Source organism: Heterocephalus glaber, unplaced genomic scaffold (genome assembly GCF_053883595.1).
Source record: "Heterocephalus glaber isolate CG9 unplaced genomic scaffold, H.glaber_assembly_v1.0 deba00001579, whole genome shotgun sequence".
NCBI lineage: Eukaryota > Metazoa > Chordata > Mammalia > Rodentia > Bathyergidae > Heterocephalus > Heterocephalus glaber.
In genome coordinates, this window is record NW_028258360.1 from 7,707,657 (window position 1) to 7,728,027 (window position 20,371).

The 20,371-nt window shown below is 44.0% G+C and overlaps 1 protein-coding gene across 2 annotated transcripts in view; it reads right to left on the reverse strand.

Moving 5' to 3' along the window:
• The window catches only part of Nalf1 (NALCN channel auxiliary factor 1), a 577,257-nt gene that overhangs the window by 412,134 nt on the left and 144,752 nt on the right, over positions 1-20,371 (reverse strand). The window lies entirely within an intron of this gene.

Here is a 20,371-nt window from a genome sequence, read left to right on the forward strand (position 1 = left end):
CTTCTCCATTTCAGTGCACGAGAAGTCCATTCTCCCTGTTTCACGCAGACCTAAGAACCGGTCCCCTCCTCTTCTCTCTGTCACACATCTGTCCAAGTGCCTGCTCTGTAGCTCCAGGGTCCCCTTAGGCTCACAAGCTGGACACTGCTCAGTGCCTCCACCACCCTGCCAGGGCCTGTCACGTCACTCTGGAGTCCACGTGTCAGCTCTGAAGCCATCTCTACTTGCACTTTCCTCCCCTTCCTCTGTCCTTTTCAACACAGGAGCCCATACAGCCACTCAGGCCCCTCTTCTAAATAAAGCCCCGCATTGTTTTCTTCCAGTTCGTTCAGAGGAAAAGTCCCCACCACTCTGAGGCCCTGCAGCGGCTCCTCTGATGGTCTCTGAGTGGCCCATGACCACCCTCCCTTGGTCCCTGAGCTTCTCTCCCCCCAGCCTCAGGAGACGACTCCTCGCCATCCTGCTCCACTCATCTCTAACTCACAAGTGGCTCTGTGCCCTTTTGCTGCAAATCCACAAGCATGGCTCCACTTGGCACATTTGATGGGCCCCCTATTGCCCCCTATTCTTTTAATCCAGCATGAAGAGTTTCTACCTCCAGCCTTCCTTCCCTCAGCTTGGCCATGCTTTTCTGTAACCAAAACTGCAGCTTTCCAGGAGCATGTTAGATGTCTGCCCGGGTGTTTTTGCCCCCCTTATTTATACCCTAGACCAACAATTTGGTTCCACCTGCTGATAGCTCAGGAAAAAGTGCAGCAAAAATCGGAGAGGGAAACACAAAGCAATGAGGTTTCAAACCTTCCAGTGGACAAAACATGCTCAGACCTGGACACACAAATGCTTCTGACACAGGACAATGCTTTTAACTTTGTAAAGGAACAATTGGGCCAGTCATGGCACTGTAATTAACTGATTAAGGTGCTTCTCTACTCCAGGTTTATTATCCCTCCAGCAGCCAGTAAGATTTATCAGTGTGTTTACTCCATGACTGTTGAGAATATTTATAAAGACTTCAGGCACTAGAGCGCTTCATGGTCAATACCATGACAGAGCTTTTCCTTGAGCCCTAGTGTTTGGTTCTGTTTATAATATAGACACTGTCAATACGGTAACTGACAGGTTCTCATACAGCTTAGGCTATAATAAAGCCCAAAGACAAATTTGTGCATCCTTTCTAAAAAGTGTACAGTATTTCATGGCATGCTGATTCTGCAGAAAACTTACTCCCTCTGCCCTGCAAGTCCCAAGGCTGACTCACAGTTTGATGGTCTACTGCCTGTGTGGAAACATCTTAGATCTAATTTCAACATTGACTTAGCTCCTAAGTCATCTTGTCATGTTTCTGTTTCATAAGTTTCCTTAAACACTCTTAAAAGTATTGAAAATAAATAATAAAAGTTAATAATAGGAACCATTAAACTAAGTAAATTGGCAATTGTACTTACAGATTTTACATTTCTATACTGTCATTTAATCCTAACTTGCCTTCCATGTATCCTGATCAATAAATGCAATTTCTTCTAATACAATGACACAAAACTTAATTGCATTTAAAGTTGTATTTAATTACCATGAAAGATATGTTTTTATTTGAGGATAACTTGAACATAAAATTTTAAGAACCTGCTCATCTCAACTAAAAACATTGATTAATCCTAAATAAATAGTATCAGTTAATTTACAAAATTACAGTGCGGACAGGATCTTATCATCCCCTTAAAAAAGTTTACTTATTCTTGATGGAGTTTTCCTCTCCGGAGGAATCCCAATTTTTAAATCCAAGTCAAAAGGGAAATTCAAGTCAATGCTGCTTTTTCATTACTTAAAACAAGACATAGATTTTCATTTTATTTACTTCTTTCATTTAGCAGATCACGCCCCACTTTCCTACCTAAGTATGTGAGCACTTGAAGGGAATGATTTCTAAGGTTCTTCAAGCTCATTTGAAGGCAGAGAGAAGTGGGATAAAGGAGAATGAAATAATGTTCTTGGTTCAACAAAGCCAATTTTTTAAAGTTCATTCTTCTGCTCTCTTATTGAAAAGACCCAAGTGTCATTCATTAGAAACAAAGAGGATTTATGCAATTTCTACAGAAATCAGAAATAAGATCCTTACAAATAACACAATGCACTATGATTATTTGAGAGCAATAATGTCACTTTATCAAACCACTACAAAACGGTAGAAGGGAGTTAGAATTTCTAAAATAATCTTCTCTAGATACTGAAAATATTTCCTTATATTCTATGATGACAAAAAGTGAATGAACTACTTTTTCTTGTAAGATATTTATCTCTAGATCTTATGTTCTTGTGCCTAATTTAACATACTTAAAATGTTAAATGTATGAACACAGGGACCTTTGAATCAGTATTATTTTTATGGAGAAATGGACAAAGCCTATAAGTAGGACAAGTAGTTTCCAATTTACCTTGAAATCAGCGCTTTGAGAGTTGCTGGTGGATGGTGAAGCACGGCATATGCTGAACAAGCCATCCCAGGAGATGCTGAGATGCTGAGCTGTGTACTGACTCGGAAGGAGGCAGGGGGTGAAGAACTGAAAGTGATCCCGAGTTGTCTCGGGGCTGCTTCTCCTCCTCAGTCCTGAGCTGATTCATCTCAAAGGTGCAGAGTCCTGTCCAGCGACAGTGGAGGCTCTGCCTCTACTTACCCTCCTACCCCAAGAGCCATTCTGCTTCAACATCCCCAGGACCCGCTCCTGGTCCTAACAATGCTTTAAGGTCAGTAGCTCGCCGATTTCTTGCCTATCTGACGCTTGGATATCGACATCTCCCTGTTGGTTTCCTTCCTTTTGCAAAGTGGAGCCTCAGAATTCATGATGCATGTCTGTATTTGCCGGCGGCTGCAGAGTTAATGGCGGTGATTTTTCTCTTGTCCTCAGCATAGGTCTTACACCTCTTCAGACACCAAAAGGAGCAGCTGCTTTGTCCCGTTACATCCGAGACATGCTCAGGCGGCGTCCATGCCTCTCTTTCCCGGGAGACTCCAGGCATGAAGTGCTCCATTACGAATCTAACAGCTTTTCATTTATGATTTAGCCATGGCTCATCACCGACCTCAGAGGGATAGTAGGAAATCTAATGAGATTGGGTCCAGGGGAAGCCACAAACTTCTTGTAAGTCAGACAGACCGTAATAGTGCAGGAAGTATCAGAACGCTCTGAGCTTCCACCTTCCAATAACAACGTTGCTTGAAAAGCATTGGTAGCTTGAATGTGAGAAATCACTACATCATACTAAATATTCTTTGTTTTTATACTTTGTTTTTCGTATTTGTAAACTATAATTGTTTGGGGATAATATAATTACATAGTACTCATATTAATCTTGGATTTTGTATACTGATATTTATATATTTATTTAGACAATCAGTAAAATCTAGTTATCACTTGTTAAGTGCTAAACACTAGCCAAACCCTGATACAGAAGGAAGGAAAAGGGAAGGAAAAAAGAAACTTAATTTGGCTCTAGTTTTCAGGAGCAAATCAGTATAATTAAAATGCCAGTGACGGCTTTTCTTAGATGTAAGTTTTGTACATTAACATAGTTTTCCAGTAATAACCAGAAAACATGAATTACTCTCAATATTTACCGTACAGCAGGCTGCAAAGAATTGCAGACAATGCTTGAAAACTCAAAAATGTGAAACTTGGAACGATATTTAAAAACTGCTTTCAAAAGAGTTGCCAGAGTTTGACCTTAAATCCAAGCAAACACAAGGAGGAACGCAGGATGGCAAACCCACTACCCTCACTGAAGGGGCCCCCTTCGTGCCCCGGGATGAGTCATGGGATGCTAAGAATGTCAGCTCCCGAAGGCACAGCGCTGCTACCTGAACCATCCAACCTATTACTTACAGCAGGTTTACAAGCAGAGCTTGCATGAGGCAGTGCTAAGGTTTACTGACACAACCGCGTTGCTTAGGGAGGAACAGCACAGGGACACCTCAGTAATCTCTCCACGTTCAGTAGGGTTTTTCGTTCATTGTCATGTGCTCGGTGTGGAAGCTGAACACCAAGAAAGCAGCCCATGGCTTGCTTTTGGAGCAAAGCTAGTGAGCCAAAGTGAACGTGCTTCAGGGCTCAGCACAGCCAGAAGAAACAAACGCTAGTTGTGAGTCGCCTTTATCTTCCCTGCTTCAGCACTGCCAGATTTGAGAACTCTCTTGGGACCCCAGGATGTGGGGAGAATGGTGCTGGGAACCCAGAACCCTGAAAGCTGCACTCAGTGGAAGTCCTTTGGTTTCATCCTTTGATTTTCAATGAGCCACAGAAAACGCAAAATAGTTGGGCTAAATATTCTTGTAATAATTGGTCATGTGGACTTCACCACTTATGGGTGCCCAGTGATGAGTTTATGCTTCTTGTTTTGAGCCATTCATTAAAATTGCTCAACTGGTTAATAAATCTAAGATCATCTCAGTTTCATTTGGAAAGGTGAGCTCATTATACAGAAGGCTGTACTGAGACAAATTTCAACAATGCAGATTTCAGTATGATCTCGGCGACTGGTAAAATCACACCTGGAAATAGCCCTTGCATCCATGTGCACACGCAGACATCACACACAAACTCACACATGTGTGCACAAGGCATGCACAGGCTTACAAGAATGTGGGAAAATCACAGTTTCCCATTCATCTCTTCATTTCCAAGAGCCGTGACCGTGAACTCAGGGATGTAAGTAGAGCTCTGGGACAGCTGCACCAGCACTCAGTCTCGGTGCCCGGCGTCCTCCTGGAGAGCAGTGTCGAGGTTTGCACTGTGGCTGTGGTATGCAGCAAGGAATCCCCTACCATGTGTGCAGCACGGCTCCTGAGGCTGCAGACGAGGAGGGGCCCCAGCCGTGCCACTGTCCTGGGATTCCTCACGGTCATTGTCACAATCCACAGAAGCCCCACGCTTTGATATGACTTCCACGCTTACTGGTGGAGGGGCAGGATGCATAGGGCTGCACCTGTTGGGACTGCAACCTATGAATGAACCCTGTGTCACTGTTAGAGACCATTAGGCTCAGCCAAGAAGACCTTGTCCTGGTGGCATGAGAATGTGGAAGACGAGTTTCATTCTACAAAGCCACTCAAGATATTTTTGGGTCTTGATTGTGAGTTTGTTGTCTAGTCACTTCTCTCTACTTTCTGGGGCTTTGTGGTTGGTAGTGGTGTTTTTAGTTTAGCTTAGTTTTGTTTTGTTTGTGTTGAGAGGGATTGAAATCCAGGGTATTTCTACTGAGCTGCATTCCCAGTCTTGTTTTCCCCTTTTAATTTTTGAGAATATTTCTTTATAGATCATTAAGTTGCCCAAACTGGACTAGAATTGATAATCCCTCCACTCTAGCTTCCCAGAGTGCTGGGATTACAGGCATGCACCACCACACCCAGATACTTATAGCATTTTAAAGGAAGATATATCTGGGATCTGTTCTCAATTCTGCAATTTTAAATTCTGTGACTTTGAGCCAATTTTGAATCTTTCAGACTTGCATTTTCCTTATCAATATCAGCAGTGTGCTGTTACATCACCAACTCAATTGTAATAGTAGACTTTTACTCAAATTTTACAAAATTAAGTTTTAAAAAAATCTAGAAAAATAAGTTCTTATGATAGGAAAGGAAAATTTTGGAAGATGGAGAAACGAAGGAGACATTATTTTTAAGATAGTAATGTACCTTATGAATTATAATACTGGCACCAATGAAATGACAGAACGATCCATGATACAGAATATGGATGGTAGAATCGTCCCATTAAGTTTCCCATAGGATAAAAGCACACTAAAAAGCAGAAGGAAAACAATGGACTCAGGAAATTGGTGCTGGCAGTCAGTCCTGGGAAACTGAATGACATTTGGAGGTGACAGAGAGCGAGACCTCCACTTCACAAGTACAGCTCTCTCCCTTCACTGCAGCTCTTAATATAAAGTCAGTAGAAGATGACCAGCATCAGTGGTTTATAGAAGACCTGTGGGAGCCATTTAGCAAAAGACTGGACAACACTTATATACAAAGCTTGAAACTTTCATAAGACAAATGTACTTTCTAAAAATTAAAAAGTAAAGAATAAATTGCCGTATAGTTACAAATAAAAGACTTGCTATTTTTGAAAAAGGAAAAAAAAGGAATATGGTAATACACAAACACCCAAAAAATCCACAAAATTAAATCAGGTAATAGCAACTAATTCCATGCAGAATGTGCAGAAGCAGTTGAGAGATGACGCCATCCAAGCCACCAGGAGGCCACACTTCATTCCTCCGTGATAGGAGAGGTCTGCAGGAGTTCTGATTTGGGGGGGATTTTTTGGTATCTTTCTGAGGTTTCCTTTTTCAAGACACACAGTGATTTTCATAAGCAAAAGAAAACAATGCCTTATTTCTAATTCAGGGGCAAAACTGCCTTGAAAACACTACTTTGCTGGTTTGGGAGAAGTGATGTGGATACAGTGTGTGAAGCCCCTGACCGGCCTCCTGGAACCACTAAGCAGCTATGAGTCATCACCAGGCATCCACCATCCACTTCCAGCATATCCACTGGGCATCTTGAGCCTGGCCCAGCGGGTTCGCTCAAATAGAGGAAGATTTACCAACATAGCTATTACACTTTCGTTCTAATAATACCTTCTGCATAGTTGCTGAGCTCTGAACCTTGTGGAAAATGACCGATCATTTCTCATCCTAGAAGGTGAGCTTTGGTTCAGGTCCAGCATCCTACACAGGAGGAAGTAGATACTCACCACGGACGTGCAGGGAAAAGTTGTAATGTTTCCATCAGCTGCTCTTAGCTTGTGTTATCCTCCTTACCGGCTATAGAGAAGAAAGGCAGAAGGCATGAACACAACGTAGATGTTCTCTCCTACCCCGGCCAGCACCTCTAGAATGGGGAGATGCCTTTAGGTATCACAAGGAAGCCAACAACCATCCTCACCAGACCAAACACCTGGCCTCCTCCATGCTGCCTCCTAAGCACATCCTGCTGGTCCTCTGAGCCTTGGTCCCTGACTGGGGCTTTGAGTACAGCACATTCACAGTGATAAGCTTCCTTTCATGCTGTGCCCTCTGACCTTGAAGCCCTTCTTTCCAATTTATTTCTTTAGGAATAATCAGCTTTTATCCATTCATTTTTTTTTCCAAATAGCATTTATTGGGTCCATTCCACACACCACACAACGTCCTTCAAGAAGATCCCAGCTTGTCCTCGAGGGACAAAGTGGAGACATCAGTGAGACGGGTTTGTGGGGACAGGAGGGCGTGCAGGGAGGATGGACTTGAGACAGGCAGGCCAGACCCCACCTGGGTGTTATCAGCAGGGAATACAGTGCTGCAGATCGGGAGAAGCAGAAGCTGAGGACGGGGCCGGGAGATGTTCCTACCATGTGTTAAAGGCTCAGTTTAAACATCTTTCACCATCAATTCTCCCTTCCAGCAGAAAACAGACGTTCTGTGTACTGTTGCCATGGCAACATGCTCATCACGCTTTCCATCCCTGGCAGTGGTCCCTGATGCCCTCAGTGGGTTTGGGGAGGTCCCCCTGGGTCTGCATCCTGAAGCTCTCTCAGTGCCTGCCCAGCGGCACAGCCTCATGCAGCACGGCCTGTGGTCAGCCAGACTGGAGCTGCTCTTTATGGAATGGTTAGAGACATTAAAAGCATCTCTATCATATTGCTTTATAACTTCTTTGTCTCTCATTTTTCCCCTACAAATCCGAAACTGCATCATTAATCATATCAAAGTCAAAAAATTGAAGTCATAAAATAAGTGCTGACCACACCATTCTGCCCATGTGAGGCAGGATTTTCAAAGTCAATACCAAGTACATAGTTCTCAAGCTGAAAAACATGTCACAACAATTGCAGTCACCACATCCTGCTATGCACAGTGCTCACCTCCCTCCACCCTTCAGGAGTAACTGAGTGCAGCCAGTGACCTGGCCCGAGTCATCTGGAAGGGGACGTGATACAGTCTGTGCTGCGCTGATGATTAATGTTCAGGCTGGAGACAACTGCGTGCTACTTTGCAGTTCGCTCACACATGCTCTCTTAGCAGGAAAGTCACCTCACTGCTGTCAGTTACATAACAGGGACCATTGACAAGACAGGAAGAGACAGCTGACAGCAAGGTTGCTACTTGAGAACTGAGGCTGACACCTGCCTGGCGGAGCCCAGACCACTGGCTCTCCCTTCCCGGGACCAGGTGAGGGGCAAGGAGAAGCAGGAACCACCAGCTCCTCTCCCAGTTCTGTCTCTGACCTGCATGTGCGATGTAAAATTCACAAATCCACTTCTCAGCAGGATTTCCTGTGGTGTGCTCAGTGTTGGCACTGTTATCAGTGCAATGAGAAACTACGTTTGATCTCTGTACAGTTTCCAGAAACACTTATCTTGGTCAGTCTGTGGTTTCTGATGCTAATCCTTCTAGCTTAGAATAAAGAAGAATGGGAGGGCTGGAAAACAAGGGACCATAACAGTACTCAAGTTCACATTAGAAAATGTTTCTGAAGGAAATCATTCTGTATAGGACACGTACCTGAAGGTTCTAGAACGATAAATTGTTTTGAGAAAATGAAACACATTCCCTGTTATTTTTTGGACACTGGCTCCTCCACTGAAATCTTGCCTAGCAGCATGGAAAGGATACAACAATTCCTTTCCTGATGTTTTAGTCTCATTAAATGGTTTATTGCCCATGGCAGGGACATGGGATGAGCTGATTCTAATGGATCCAAAAGAAATGTTTTTCAAGTCCTTGTCTGGTTCTTCCACCTTCCCAGCAGCTGCTACTTGGTTTTGTCAAATATTTTTAAATACAGGAGTTTCTCACAAGTTCGGTTTTATTTCTCCCACACCAATGGACCCTCACACCTGCTTCTGTGCCTTCGGGTGCCATCTGAACATTCATTTCTCCCAAGGATGTGCCTCTGGCCTGGCCTTTCCCAGTCTCCTCTCTGCTCCTCTCTCTTATCACTACCTGACTCTGCCTGTGTTCCATGGCCTGGAGACAGACTTTGGGCCACTCCTGGTTCTTCCACACGCCTGTGTTCCCTGGTGCTCTGCCTGAGTTCTGCAGCTCCTTCCCCAAACTGAACAACTCCCACGGATTAAATCACAGCATGCATTGTTTTTTTGGACCTTTGGTTTTGGGAAATATAACCGTGCTCAAACCAAGCCAAAGTGGGTTCCATTGTCTTCTAAGGATGGAAGGGAAGTGGTTTGGGGACTGAAATGCAGACTGGGGACCAAGGCAAGCAGTGGGCTGAGCTCTTAACCACCCAGCCGAGCCCAGAGCTGGCACCTTCCTGGGGAAGCCGGCCTTGGTCACACCCTGGCAGTTGCAGTGCCCTCCCATTTCACGGTTCATCCTGGGTTCCTATTTTCACCTGCACAAGTTGAACGCATACAGAATATGCAGCCCTTGCCCCTGATTTTCAAGATTCAGCCAATTGTGCTGAACTTGTCCTGAAAACAAATTTGTTGCTGAACATTTAAAGGCAAAACAGATCAGTCAGATGGATACACTGGTCACTTTGGCCATCCCAAACACAAGGCTTATTTCACCTAAACTGCTGCCAGTGTTGCGCCTAAAATGTGCTCAGTGGCCCGTGCCCAGTCCTGTCCTTGCTCAGTTTTGAGTTATCATTTCAAGGAAACAAGAAATGCTGCAGTCGCTATTCGGGAGCCAGTGCCAGGTGAGGCCAGGACTGTCTTGAAAAACGAGACATTTCCCCTCCCTCTCCTTGGCACTAATTGCAGGTTGTCTGGTTTGGGAGAAAGGCAAGACTTTCTGCCATGGCAGAGTGAGGAGACCCTTGCTAGCAGATTTCTGGAGGATTTAACTGGAAACTGCCAGCCGCAAACAGAATTTAAGGCTTGGGAACTTGCAGTTCTATGGACTCGTCAGGTTTGCCCCTTCCCAGGACTTTTGTGAATTTTCACCATTAAAAGCAGAGCCCGGGAAAACTTTGAAGGAGCACAAACCAATCAATCCAAATCCAAGGAGTACCGCAGGCAGACAGCCACTCTGCCTTCGCTCATTCCCTGTATGTTTGCTCTGAAAGTACGGCTTCTTCAGCCAACAGAGTCCTGTGAGCTCAGTGGGGCCCAGTGCTCAGGACACAGATGGGACAGATGGGTCAGTCAACAATCTGGAGCCTTGTGTGGCCTCTGTCACCCTACATATTGAAATGGAGGAAAATGGGTAGAAAAGAGGCAGAGTCTGCTCTCTTTAGCCAGACAAGGCAATAGAAAGCTATTTGGAACATGTAAAGTTGCCTGTTAAGGTTGGCTGGAGAGGCTAGGGCTAGCGTAGAATGGCTGCCATTCCTTGATAAAGACACGGGCCTTTGCTATACAGGATGCTGCCAACACAGCATTTTAATGTGAAGGGTTCCATGAGTAGATGTGTGGTAGAAATGCAATTCTACCTCCTTTACAGGATGAAGGAAAAAAGAAATGTTTCATGTATCTACCTACCTATCAAATACAAACATATATATCCATAATATTTTGCAAAGACTAGTATAAAATAATGTTTGTGTTTATTTTTATTGCATGCCTATAATTAACTGTCTTTTAAAATCACATAAATAATCTCAATAAAGGAACAAAGAGGGGAGGAGAATAATAGAATACCAAAAAAGGAAAAACAACTCCCTAAGGGGACAAAATATCTACTGGTTAAAACCTCCTACAGATGCATGGTTTTGATGAGAAATTGCCTTTAATTTGTTGGATCAGAATCACACCTGATGTCATAGGATCAGTAGGAATTTGGAGGCCAAAGATATGTAAATTCATACAACCACAATAAAGGAAAGTAAAACAGCATTTATCAGGAGCGCTAATAAAGTTAAACACTTCCCTCTGTAACTTCTCTCCTACAATGATGTCTTGGGAATGCAGTTGGCCACATACAGTCAGTTATGCTAAAAACAACATTATTTTTAATATTCAGAATCAAAACTAAATTTAGTATTCAAATTCAGGGAGAAAATAAAATACTTTCATGGCAAATCTGCATGGCGGACATTGCTTGGACATTAAACCATTTATCTAAGAACATGTAGAAAATAAACTCTCAAGTGAAAAGTGCAGCACACTAAACAACATAAAATATGATCACATATTGCTCAAAATCTTTTTAAATCTTATTACTGATCTGCAGCTTTTTAAGTCATGTTTTTCTGCCAGTATCTCTCTAGTCCATGATTACATTCAAAAGAAATAAGATGAAAACACAGGTGGTGGCCCCTGCCTGTAAGCCCAGCACTCTGGGAGGCTGAGGCAGGAGGATTCAAGTTTAAGCCTTACCTTCAAAACTTAATGAAAAAATAAAAATATAAAATAAAATATAAAATTTTATTCTAAAATAAAAATTTTAAAAAAACATTTGGATGTAGCTCAGTGTGAAGGCCCTGAGTTCAATCCCCAGTACTAGAAAAAAAAGCTGAATTAAAATGTAAAATGTGCCAGGGATTTAGCTCAGTGGTGCCGCCAACTGCAGCGAAAGTGCAAGGTCCTGAGTTTGATCCCCAGTACCAAAGAAAGAGAAAGATCTGAAAAGTGACATAATAGAAGTAAAAGCAATCAAACAGAGTTCAACTGGGGAGATCTCTGATTCAGGTGGTTTAACTGGATTTTCTAGAACATTTATACTTTGTAACATTTTATACCTCTTTTATGGGTGTATCTTCCCAAAATGTCCATACATGCAAATGATCTATTGTTTGAGCTGAAATATTAATTTGGGGGTTTCTTAACAACCAGGCCATAAACCATCACAAACCACAAAGCCTATCCTTTCTGTATGTGTCGAACAGAAAACTAGCCCTGCGCGGCGCGTTGGCAAGGCCAGACTCTGGGGAGGCTTTTCCTTCCTCCCCAGGGACCCCCCAGGGACCTGGGGCAGAACTTGGAGTGGCATTTGCTGACTCACAGAAGGCTGTGCTGGCTGGGCGCTCTGAGAGGGAGGAGGTGGTCAGGAACCGAGTCTAACTGCACCAGAAACTCCAAGAGATCGATCCGTTCTGGCCTTGCGACTGTCCCCCGCGCCCTGGATCCCTACACCCCATCACTGGCCAGACACACAGTGTCCTCGGAAGTCCGCGACGTGGGCACAGCTCTGTCACCTCCAGGAAGTCACCAGTGTCTGGCAGCGCTGTCGCCTGGGAGCTCCTGAGGCTGCCCGGGCAGTCTGGCAGGGAGTTGGTGTCTACTCCACATCTGTCCCCTTTCTGGAAAAATCTTTCAGGGATCTTAAATGACACTTAAGAACTGCCGGTTTCTTACATGCTCTTATTTTCCCGAGTTTTATCTCTAGGCTTAAACATGTTGCATATTCTGAGATAGTTTCTTTTAGTTCTAAAACTGATCATGTAGTAGGTCTAGAATTTAATGGGTGATTTTTCACAGCCTTCCCAGTCTTTCTATGTCAAATATGACTTTTTTAGAAAATAATGTTCTTAGGTTCTGTTTGGAAAATGCAGCAATCTCTATTCCCAGGAAGCATCCAGGGTATTTGTCTGGCTATTGTTTCTCCCTGGGTGAGCCTCCTGCTCAGCATAGGACAACTGTCCAGTGACTGCTGGTGGAGAAATGAACGTCAGACACTGGACTGGGAGTGTGACAGGCAGTGACAGAGCCAGGCATCGTCACTGTGCAGGTGGCTGATTCGTGCAGTGACCACAGGTTAGAATTAAGATGCATTATGAAGTGCAGCCATCAGAGAAGGGCCCTCTGGGTCCAGGGACTCTGCAGCCTGCTGGAAGATGTGCACCACCGTGGGGACCTGATCCCCATCTCTCTGGGCTGCGTGCTCCCCTGCACAGAGGGAGTCACCCGTGGAGTTGCTGAGGGCAGCCACAGATTCTGCAGCGGAGCAATTCTGTAGCCAGGTGTCCTGCCTTCCCTGGGCTTCCATGTATATTCACGACTCTGGGCACCCCTGCACGGACAAACAGAGATTGTCACCATGAAGCTCCACTGAGGTCCCTGTTTTAGGGAGCAGGACACCTCAATTTAGCGGTATAAAAATTAGGCTCAGTTGGTCATGGTGATGCATGCCTGTAATCCCAGGACTCTGGTAAGCTGAGGCAGGAAGACTGCAAATTGGAACCCAGCCTGGGTAACTTACTCAATGAGACCCTGTATAAAGATTTGGAGAAATATAAAAGGAACTGCAGATGTAGTTCAGTTTAGGTTCAATTCAAATATAGAATGAAAGAAAAAAGAAAGAAAGAAAGAAAGAAAGAAAGAAAGAAAGAGGCTTTCTCCCCAGGCCCTGAGGTGAGCAGCTGAGCTCCGCATTCCCTCCCGCATGACAGCTCCAAAGCACAGAGGACAATGGACCACAGACTGAGATTTCCAAAACGGTGATTCACAATAGCACCTTTTAACTTTACAAATTCAATACCTCTGACATTTTCTCATCATGGCAGAGACCTGGCTGACGTAGGAAGAAGTGTGCAGCACGCACTCCGACCTTCGCTAAGTATATATTGGTATTGCAGGAACTTGGGTTTGGAGACACCAGGTCTACCATTTTGTCTCGATGCTTTGAAGACAGCTGCTAAGCCCTGACAGCCCCTCCACAGTCCCATATAAACAGCATTTGCTTGGGATGGGACAAGTCCCCGGAGGGATCAGAAAGCAGCAGGAGGGCCTTGGGGGAAGAGTTGGGCCAGAATGAGCTCCTTCCACCCCGTGTTCCTCTAGGCCCAGGTTTCCTTTAAAATCAGTTTCTAAACTAGAATAAGCAGACTTTCGGGCCAGTGGCACCCTTTCCTTGGCAAGCAGAGACAGAACATCATTGTAAACCAGCCGTGTCTTTGGAGCCCCTTGGATCCCAGAGAGCCGGTGTTTCTGAACACAGGACTTAGCAACAACACAGGTGTGGCTGGCAGCTGCAACTCGGTGCAGTGCTGCTAGAGGATGAAAATCTGCTGCTCCTTGGGCAGGTGAAGCTGAATTTGGTTTCAGCAGCGTCTTCCTAAATACTGACTGGGTGGATGAACTCTTTATATCCTCAACTCACACCTAGCACACGGGCCTGCACAGAGGCAGAGGTTGATACTCACAGACAAATACACACACACGGAGCAGAAATGCAGATGGGAGCAGCCAAGTCACCCTGTGACTTATTAACTCTTTTCCAAATTCTTGACCGTCAACAGTGAGTGAGTGAGATTCAGTTCCCGTCTCACAGATGCCCTTTATTTAGTGGTGTGTGTGTGTAGGGTGTGGCAAATAAACCCAAAACCCCACTGGATGATTTTGCTGTAGGAACACAAAACAGGCCGATGTGGGGGCAACGAGGAAAGAAGCAGCTGGGGCCACAGGAGGCAGAGATAGGTGGAGGAGGCTTCGGAAATGGGAAACCAAGAACCTAGGAAAGGCTCCTGGGGAGCCCACCCCACAGTGCCCCAGTTCCTTGTACAGGAAAAGAGGCTCGGGGTGCAGGAGAAGCCGCAGCAGGCCATGGGGCTGAGCACCAGGGGCAGCACATGAGGCGGGGGAAAGGGTTTGAGTTTGACCCAATGGGGCTGCAGGAGCAGGCCCTAGACAAGGCCCTTGTGCAAAGCTCGCTGTGCCTCCTGGTGTAAAATCTGTTCTGAGATTGTGATGATCAGCTCTGCCCAACACAGGGGTCCTCGAGAGCCCAGGCAGGGCATGGGGTGGGAGGAAGAGAGGCTGGAAGTTTGGAAGGATGGCCGGCTGGCTAGGAGTGGGGACCAAAGAGAAGGGAGCCATGATCACAGGTGTGGGGGTCACAGCAGTCAGGATGCGAATCTCACCATGAGGGTATGTCAAGTGTGAACCTTCATAAAATCTATGCATGCCTTGATTTTCAGGTTTTCCTAGGAGGAAGCCTTTCCACCCCTGCCGTTTCTCTGTCATCCAAGGCTGGCTGGTTCCCCAACCATGCAGACTTCCTTCATTTTAATAGTAAGTTTGACTGTTTTCCAAGAAAAGGCATTCTGACCAATTTTGTATTCCGAGAACGTAAAAGGTATTAGATCTAAAAGAATTATGATTTAGGATTAAGGAATCAAAAGATCTGCAGAAAAATGTGGTTAAAAATCTGCCACGTCCCCAGCTCCCTTCTGCTAGCTCCGTTCAAGCACACGGTCCTTGGCATTTCAAACTCCTTACCCCAGGGGTCCACATATGTGAGTAGCTAGGAACCGCTGTCATTCTCTGCGAATACGAAGCCCTCGCTCACCCTCTGCCCAACACACCGCCCTGCTCACCACATCAGGGTCCCTCGCTACTGGTGTCAGGTTAAGATCCATATATTATTCCACGTGACTCGGAGAAGTAGGTAATTTCTACTGAACTCATGCAGCTTCTTTTTACACTATATAAGGAAATAAGTTTCACTCTAAAATTATGTAAGGTCTGAATTTTCACACAATATCATCAAGAAACTATGTTTTGGCTTTAGAAAATGGATCCCAAAATGAGATGGAGAAGTATAGTGATGTCTTATATATTCTTACTGAGTTGCTGTGGTGAGTCCATCTGTTTCTTTTTAAAATGACTTAGTCTGGCAATACTGTAAGTAGTCATGACATAGAGCTTCTTCAGTTTGGAAGATAAAATTCTTCCATATAAATATGTCCTGTGGAATATTAGAGAACACTTAAAAGAAAAGTGCCTTTGTTATTTGTCTGGAGTCAAAATTAAACTGGAAAACTTGAATTTGTTATTTGCTAAGTCTGGCCACCCTAGGCTGTTTACATTACAATAAATGGAGTTGAAATAAAATTGGAAATTCAGATTGCTAGTGGCCCTGATCATAGGGCAAGGGCAGCAGCCACATGTCTGTCTGCAGCTCCATGATTGCAGAGGGCTCTGGTGGACACCTGAGACCCCCAAGCAACAATGACCAAGCGAGAAAGCTAACTTCCGGGATCAGAGCTTTCCTCTGAAGACCTGGGCTTGAAATCACCACTAAAAGTAGCAATAGGACTGCGCCCTAAACCAGCACTACCGCCACTGTGAAGGGCTCACAAGTGCATTTTGCTTTGCATGTGGCAATTGCATCTTGTGGTGTTCTTATACCATTTCCATTTCAGTCTAATGCCACAGGCGTTGCTATTGCATGCATTTTATGGCTTTGAGAACTGGGGCTTGGCCCATTTCGTTAACTTCCCCAAGGCTGCAGGGATACTCACTTTGGCCCCAAACATCAACTTCCACACAGCTGACTCTGACTCTGGCTCAACCTCACATTCCTGAGAGCATTAAAATCCTTTAAATCGGCATCAGGCAGACTTTTACTCTGATCCAGTTTACTGCAAGTAAGTTTATAGTGCATGCCATTTCCATTAAATTAGATGAGTGTGAGATAATCAGAAAAGTACAGCTGTAGGACAATGCATAGCTGCTTTTTGCAGCATAAGAAAGACTTTCCAGGGGACAACAGAGTATCTGGAGTCCTACCACAGCCCGTGCCAGGACACCCCCGCCACAGGCTGTGGACATGTTTGTTGTCAGAGAACTTCAGGAGCAGTTTCAGTCTGGAGGAATCTGTGCATGGTTAGGAGGGGCCCGGCTCCGGGGACAAAAAGACCCAGGCTAAAAAGCCAAGCGTTCTGCTCTGTCACTGGACTGGACAGGAAGATGATCAGACAGCTCGCCTCCCTGGGGACACTTGCTCTGCAGTCCTCTCGAAGGCATCTGGAAAGAAGTGACCCTGCCAAGACACAGCGAGGCAAGGATCTGCTGCTGCTCTTGGTGAGCTCCCTTCACCTCTCCTTCCGCCTCCGCACCTGGACCTCCCCTCCACTCCCGCCTTGCTCCTCTCCTCTGTTTAGGGTCCCAGCTTCTTATCAAGGAAGCAATCCACAATCCACAATCCACAATCCACCATCCACCATCCACAATCCACAATAGTCCACAATCCACAATCCACAATCATCTATAATCATCCACAATCCACAATCTTTGACCTCTGGGTTCTTTTTAAACCCCAATAAATAAAGAATCCCCTTGGAGTTGAATTTTTGCAACTGTTTTCCAAGAGATAAAATTAAAACCCCTTGTTAATAGGTTGATAATTAAAAAAAAAATCTACCTTCATCCTGTGGATCTTTGCTAAAATGGAATTTCAGGAAACTAGTGTGAGCTAAATTGGAACTTTAAAAAATAATAATATTGAAAGATTCAATTTAAAAACCACACATCAAAGAGACATGGCAGATTTTATAAAATGGATTTATTTTGAGGATTTTTGAATTCTCCCGTGGTTCTGAGAATCGAACAATAGTGCAAAGAAAAAATATCTTTAAATCTAGAAAAAGTCTTCAAAATCTTGGTATTGTTAAGTGAATACGTTATAGCAACATTAAAGATATTGCTGATCCTGCCTCTTAACTTGGTTTTATTTATATATTTGCCTTCATTTCTTTTTGCAAACTGAAGACACTGTTGAAGGTAACAGCTCCTAAAAAGTTATACATTGTATCATTTAAGAATTCAAACAACACAAGCCTCGGGCAGATATAACTAAACATGAGCTTGCATCTCCTTGATGGCAGTTATTATGTAAGTAGAGCATTTAATTAAGTAGAAGGGAAAAATTATGCAAAGGAAAGTTTAAGAAAGGAGCTAAACATACATTAATTGTCTTTTGGTATTAAATGTCAGCTGATTCAATGCTCATCATACCCCTAAAACGTTATTTCCTCCATTTTTTAGAGATGAAGAATATGAGAGAAGAGTTAAAGGAACAATAGCAGATGAGACTGCACTGAAATTCTCACTCAAGTCTGCTGTCTTCCAGACCAGGGTGAGGCCAGAAGGTTACATTTCAAGGATTCCAGCAGTCGGAGTCTCAGGTGAGAATGTTCACAAAGACAGAGCCAGAGAGACAGAAAGCAGAGACACACAAGAAAAGACAGAGACAGACAGAGCGAGCTTCTCAGGAGAGAACTGATGTAAACAGGGACCATCCTATTCTTAACAATGCAGCTCACAGATTCAGTAGCATCTAAAGTTTCCAGGACTCCCCTTCCCCAGGGGAGATTTGATGTAAGACATCTGGAAGGACAGGTTTCACATGCATTTGTTTTGAGAAGTGAAAGTGGTTTTCACGTTGTCTCCTGGGGAATTAGAGAGTGATTTGGACTAAAGACAGCATTGAAAATGAAAGATATTTTGATTAAGTGGAACAGACCAACTGTGTACACTGAGAATGTTCATCTGACAATTTAGGAGGTCAAAGCCGAACAGGGAGCAATGGTACTGCCTCGGGTGGAAGAGAGAAAATACCTCTGGGAGGAGCTCACCACGCACGCACAGTCCAAACACTGAGAGCAGACGGGAGCCACGTCACAGCGATGCTCAGAAGGTGCGGGAGCCGAAGGGCTGCCTGGTGCAGTTGAAAGGATAAACAAAGAAGGTGAGGTTGAAATTTAATTATTCATAAACCTTGGGGAGAATTTCTAAGAGTCATAAAGAACATTCACGCACAAACTCATGGCGCGAATATAGGTCACTCAGTAATTCCTGCAGAGATAGGGAGAGCCATTAGTTCTGGAAGTGTGTACCCCAGATTCATAGGTCGAAGCACCCCAGAATGGGAAAGTATTTTGCAATACACTCGTGGGGTCCGGAGGAAAGCACAGTGGGGCAGATGGGCCCCGAGGCCGCAGGGCTGCTGTCATCACACCAGGAGAATCCTCTGGACAGACAGGGACACCAAGAGGACACCAAGTAAAACGGAGGTAGCACGATGTTCCCTCAGGCTAAGGCAGGCCAGAGATTTCTGGCAGATCACCAGGGGCTGTGGAGGAACACAGCAGGCCCTCCCCGCCCCGCCCCAGAGAGGCCAACCCAGCGGACACCTTAGCTTCAGACTTCTGGCCTGCAGGGCACTGGGAGGACTCATTCCTCCCCTGCAGGCCCTGGGTCTGTTACTGCAGAGCTAGGAAAGGAGTGGAGCATCCCAGGAGGCCCTTCACATCCTATTACTCCAAGTGAGTCAGCGCATAAGAATGTGACCCTGCACCCTCTGCATTTCAATCAGAAGCCAAGAGGTCCTCCCTCTCACCTGAGCACAGTTCTGTTTTTCTTAACACAAATTTGTCAAAGTCAAAGGAAGTGCAGCAACAAATTAACAGCCGAATATTGAAATAGGCAAGTATCTGAAGTCCATATATACTGTTATATAATTTAGCCCGCAACATTGTATGTCAGTGCTATGCTTTGATGGTTTTGTACAATACGCCAAGCATGACAATAAAAGGTAACACACAGGTATAAAATAAGACAAACATTGCAAAAAAGTTTCAGTGAGTATAGGTAAAGATGTACATTTCTTTCTTTAAAAATGGTTAACCCACAGTGTCCCAAACACTCCGTTATTTTGGGAAATAACTGCAGACAGGACACACACCACATCGATGTTTCTATCTTCGCAGGCAAGAACAGGTGTTAGTACCTCATTCTCGTTCAACGCATGTTGCTCAAGTCTGGGTGAACAAATAAAGCAAAATAAAATCCTATGGATAAATAAATATACCATGCACGGTATAGTATCAATAATTATTTACATAAAAAGATGAGCAGAAATATAGAGATATTTAAGGTTAATTTATGTTAGTTAAAATCATTCGCTTGATAGTTGTGAATATGAAAATTTTTTAAATAAATATTTCATCCCTCTTTAATCTGGATTCTGGTGAGACTGAGTTGTAGCTAATGCTAATGTTTTGCTAATCTCCTTTGACCAACATCCACACAGAATCCCTAGGTTTAATACATATTAAATATAAGGTAAATTTTTGGAAGTACTAATGTCATGTGCAAAAACTAAATTTGGTAAAGCAATCTATTGGGCATTACATTTTTGTTAGAAATATGCAGCATAGCTAAACACAAGCTTCTTTCATTAAAAATGTCAGTTTTCTTGAGAAATCAAATCTAAATTGATTTCTGTATCATTCCAACAAGCTTGAAACAATCTAGAAATGATTTTAATTCTGGTTATTTATGGATTAAAGCAATAGACTTGATGCTGAAGAAATCCAGCTATGTGATTCCTAGTAGATTCTTCTTCCTAATAGTTCCTTGACAATAATCAAATAAAATGTATCAAAAGCCAAACTATCTAATACAAGTAAAAAATTTCTTTACAGTCCTTGAAAAGCAAAATCCTGCAGCTAATATATACAAACTGATCTTCTTGATACGGCTTGTCTTTATGGCTATGCTGATCAAACATCATCCACTTCCTGTGGGGATGTGGCCAGAAAGCTACCATTTACCACATGCCCACTTACCTGAAACGGTGGAGTTCTGCAATGAACTTTAATAAAATTTCTGAGTTTATGAAAGGAACAGTACAATTTTAAAAT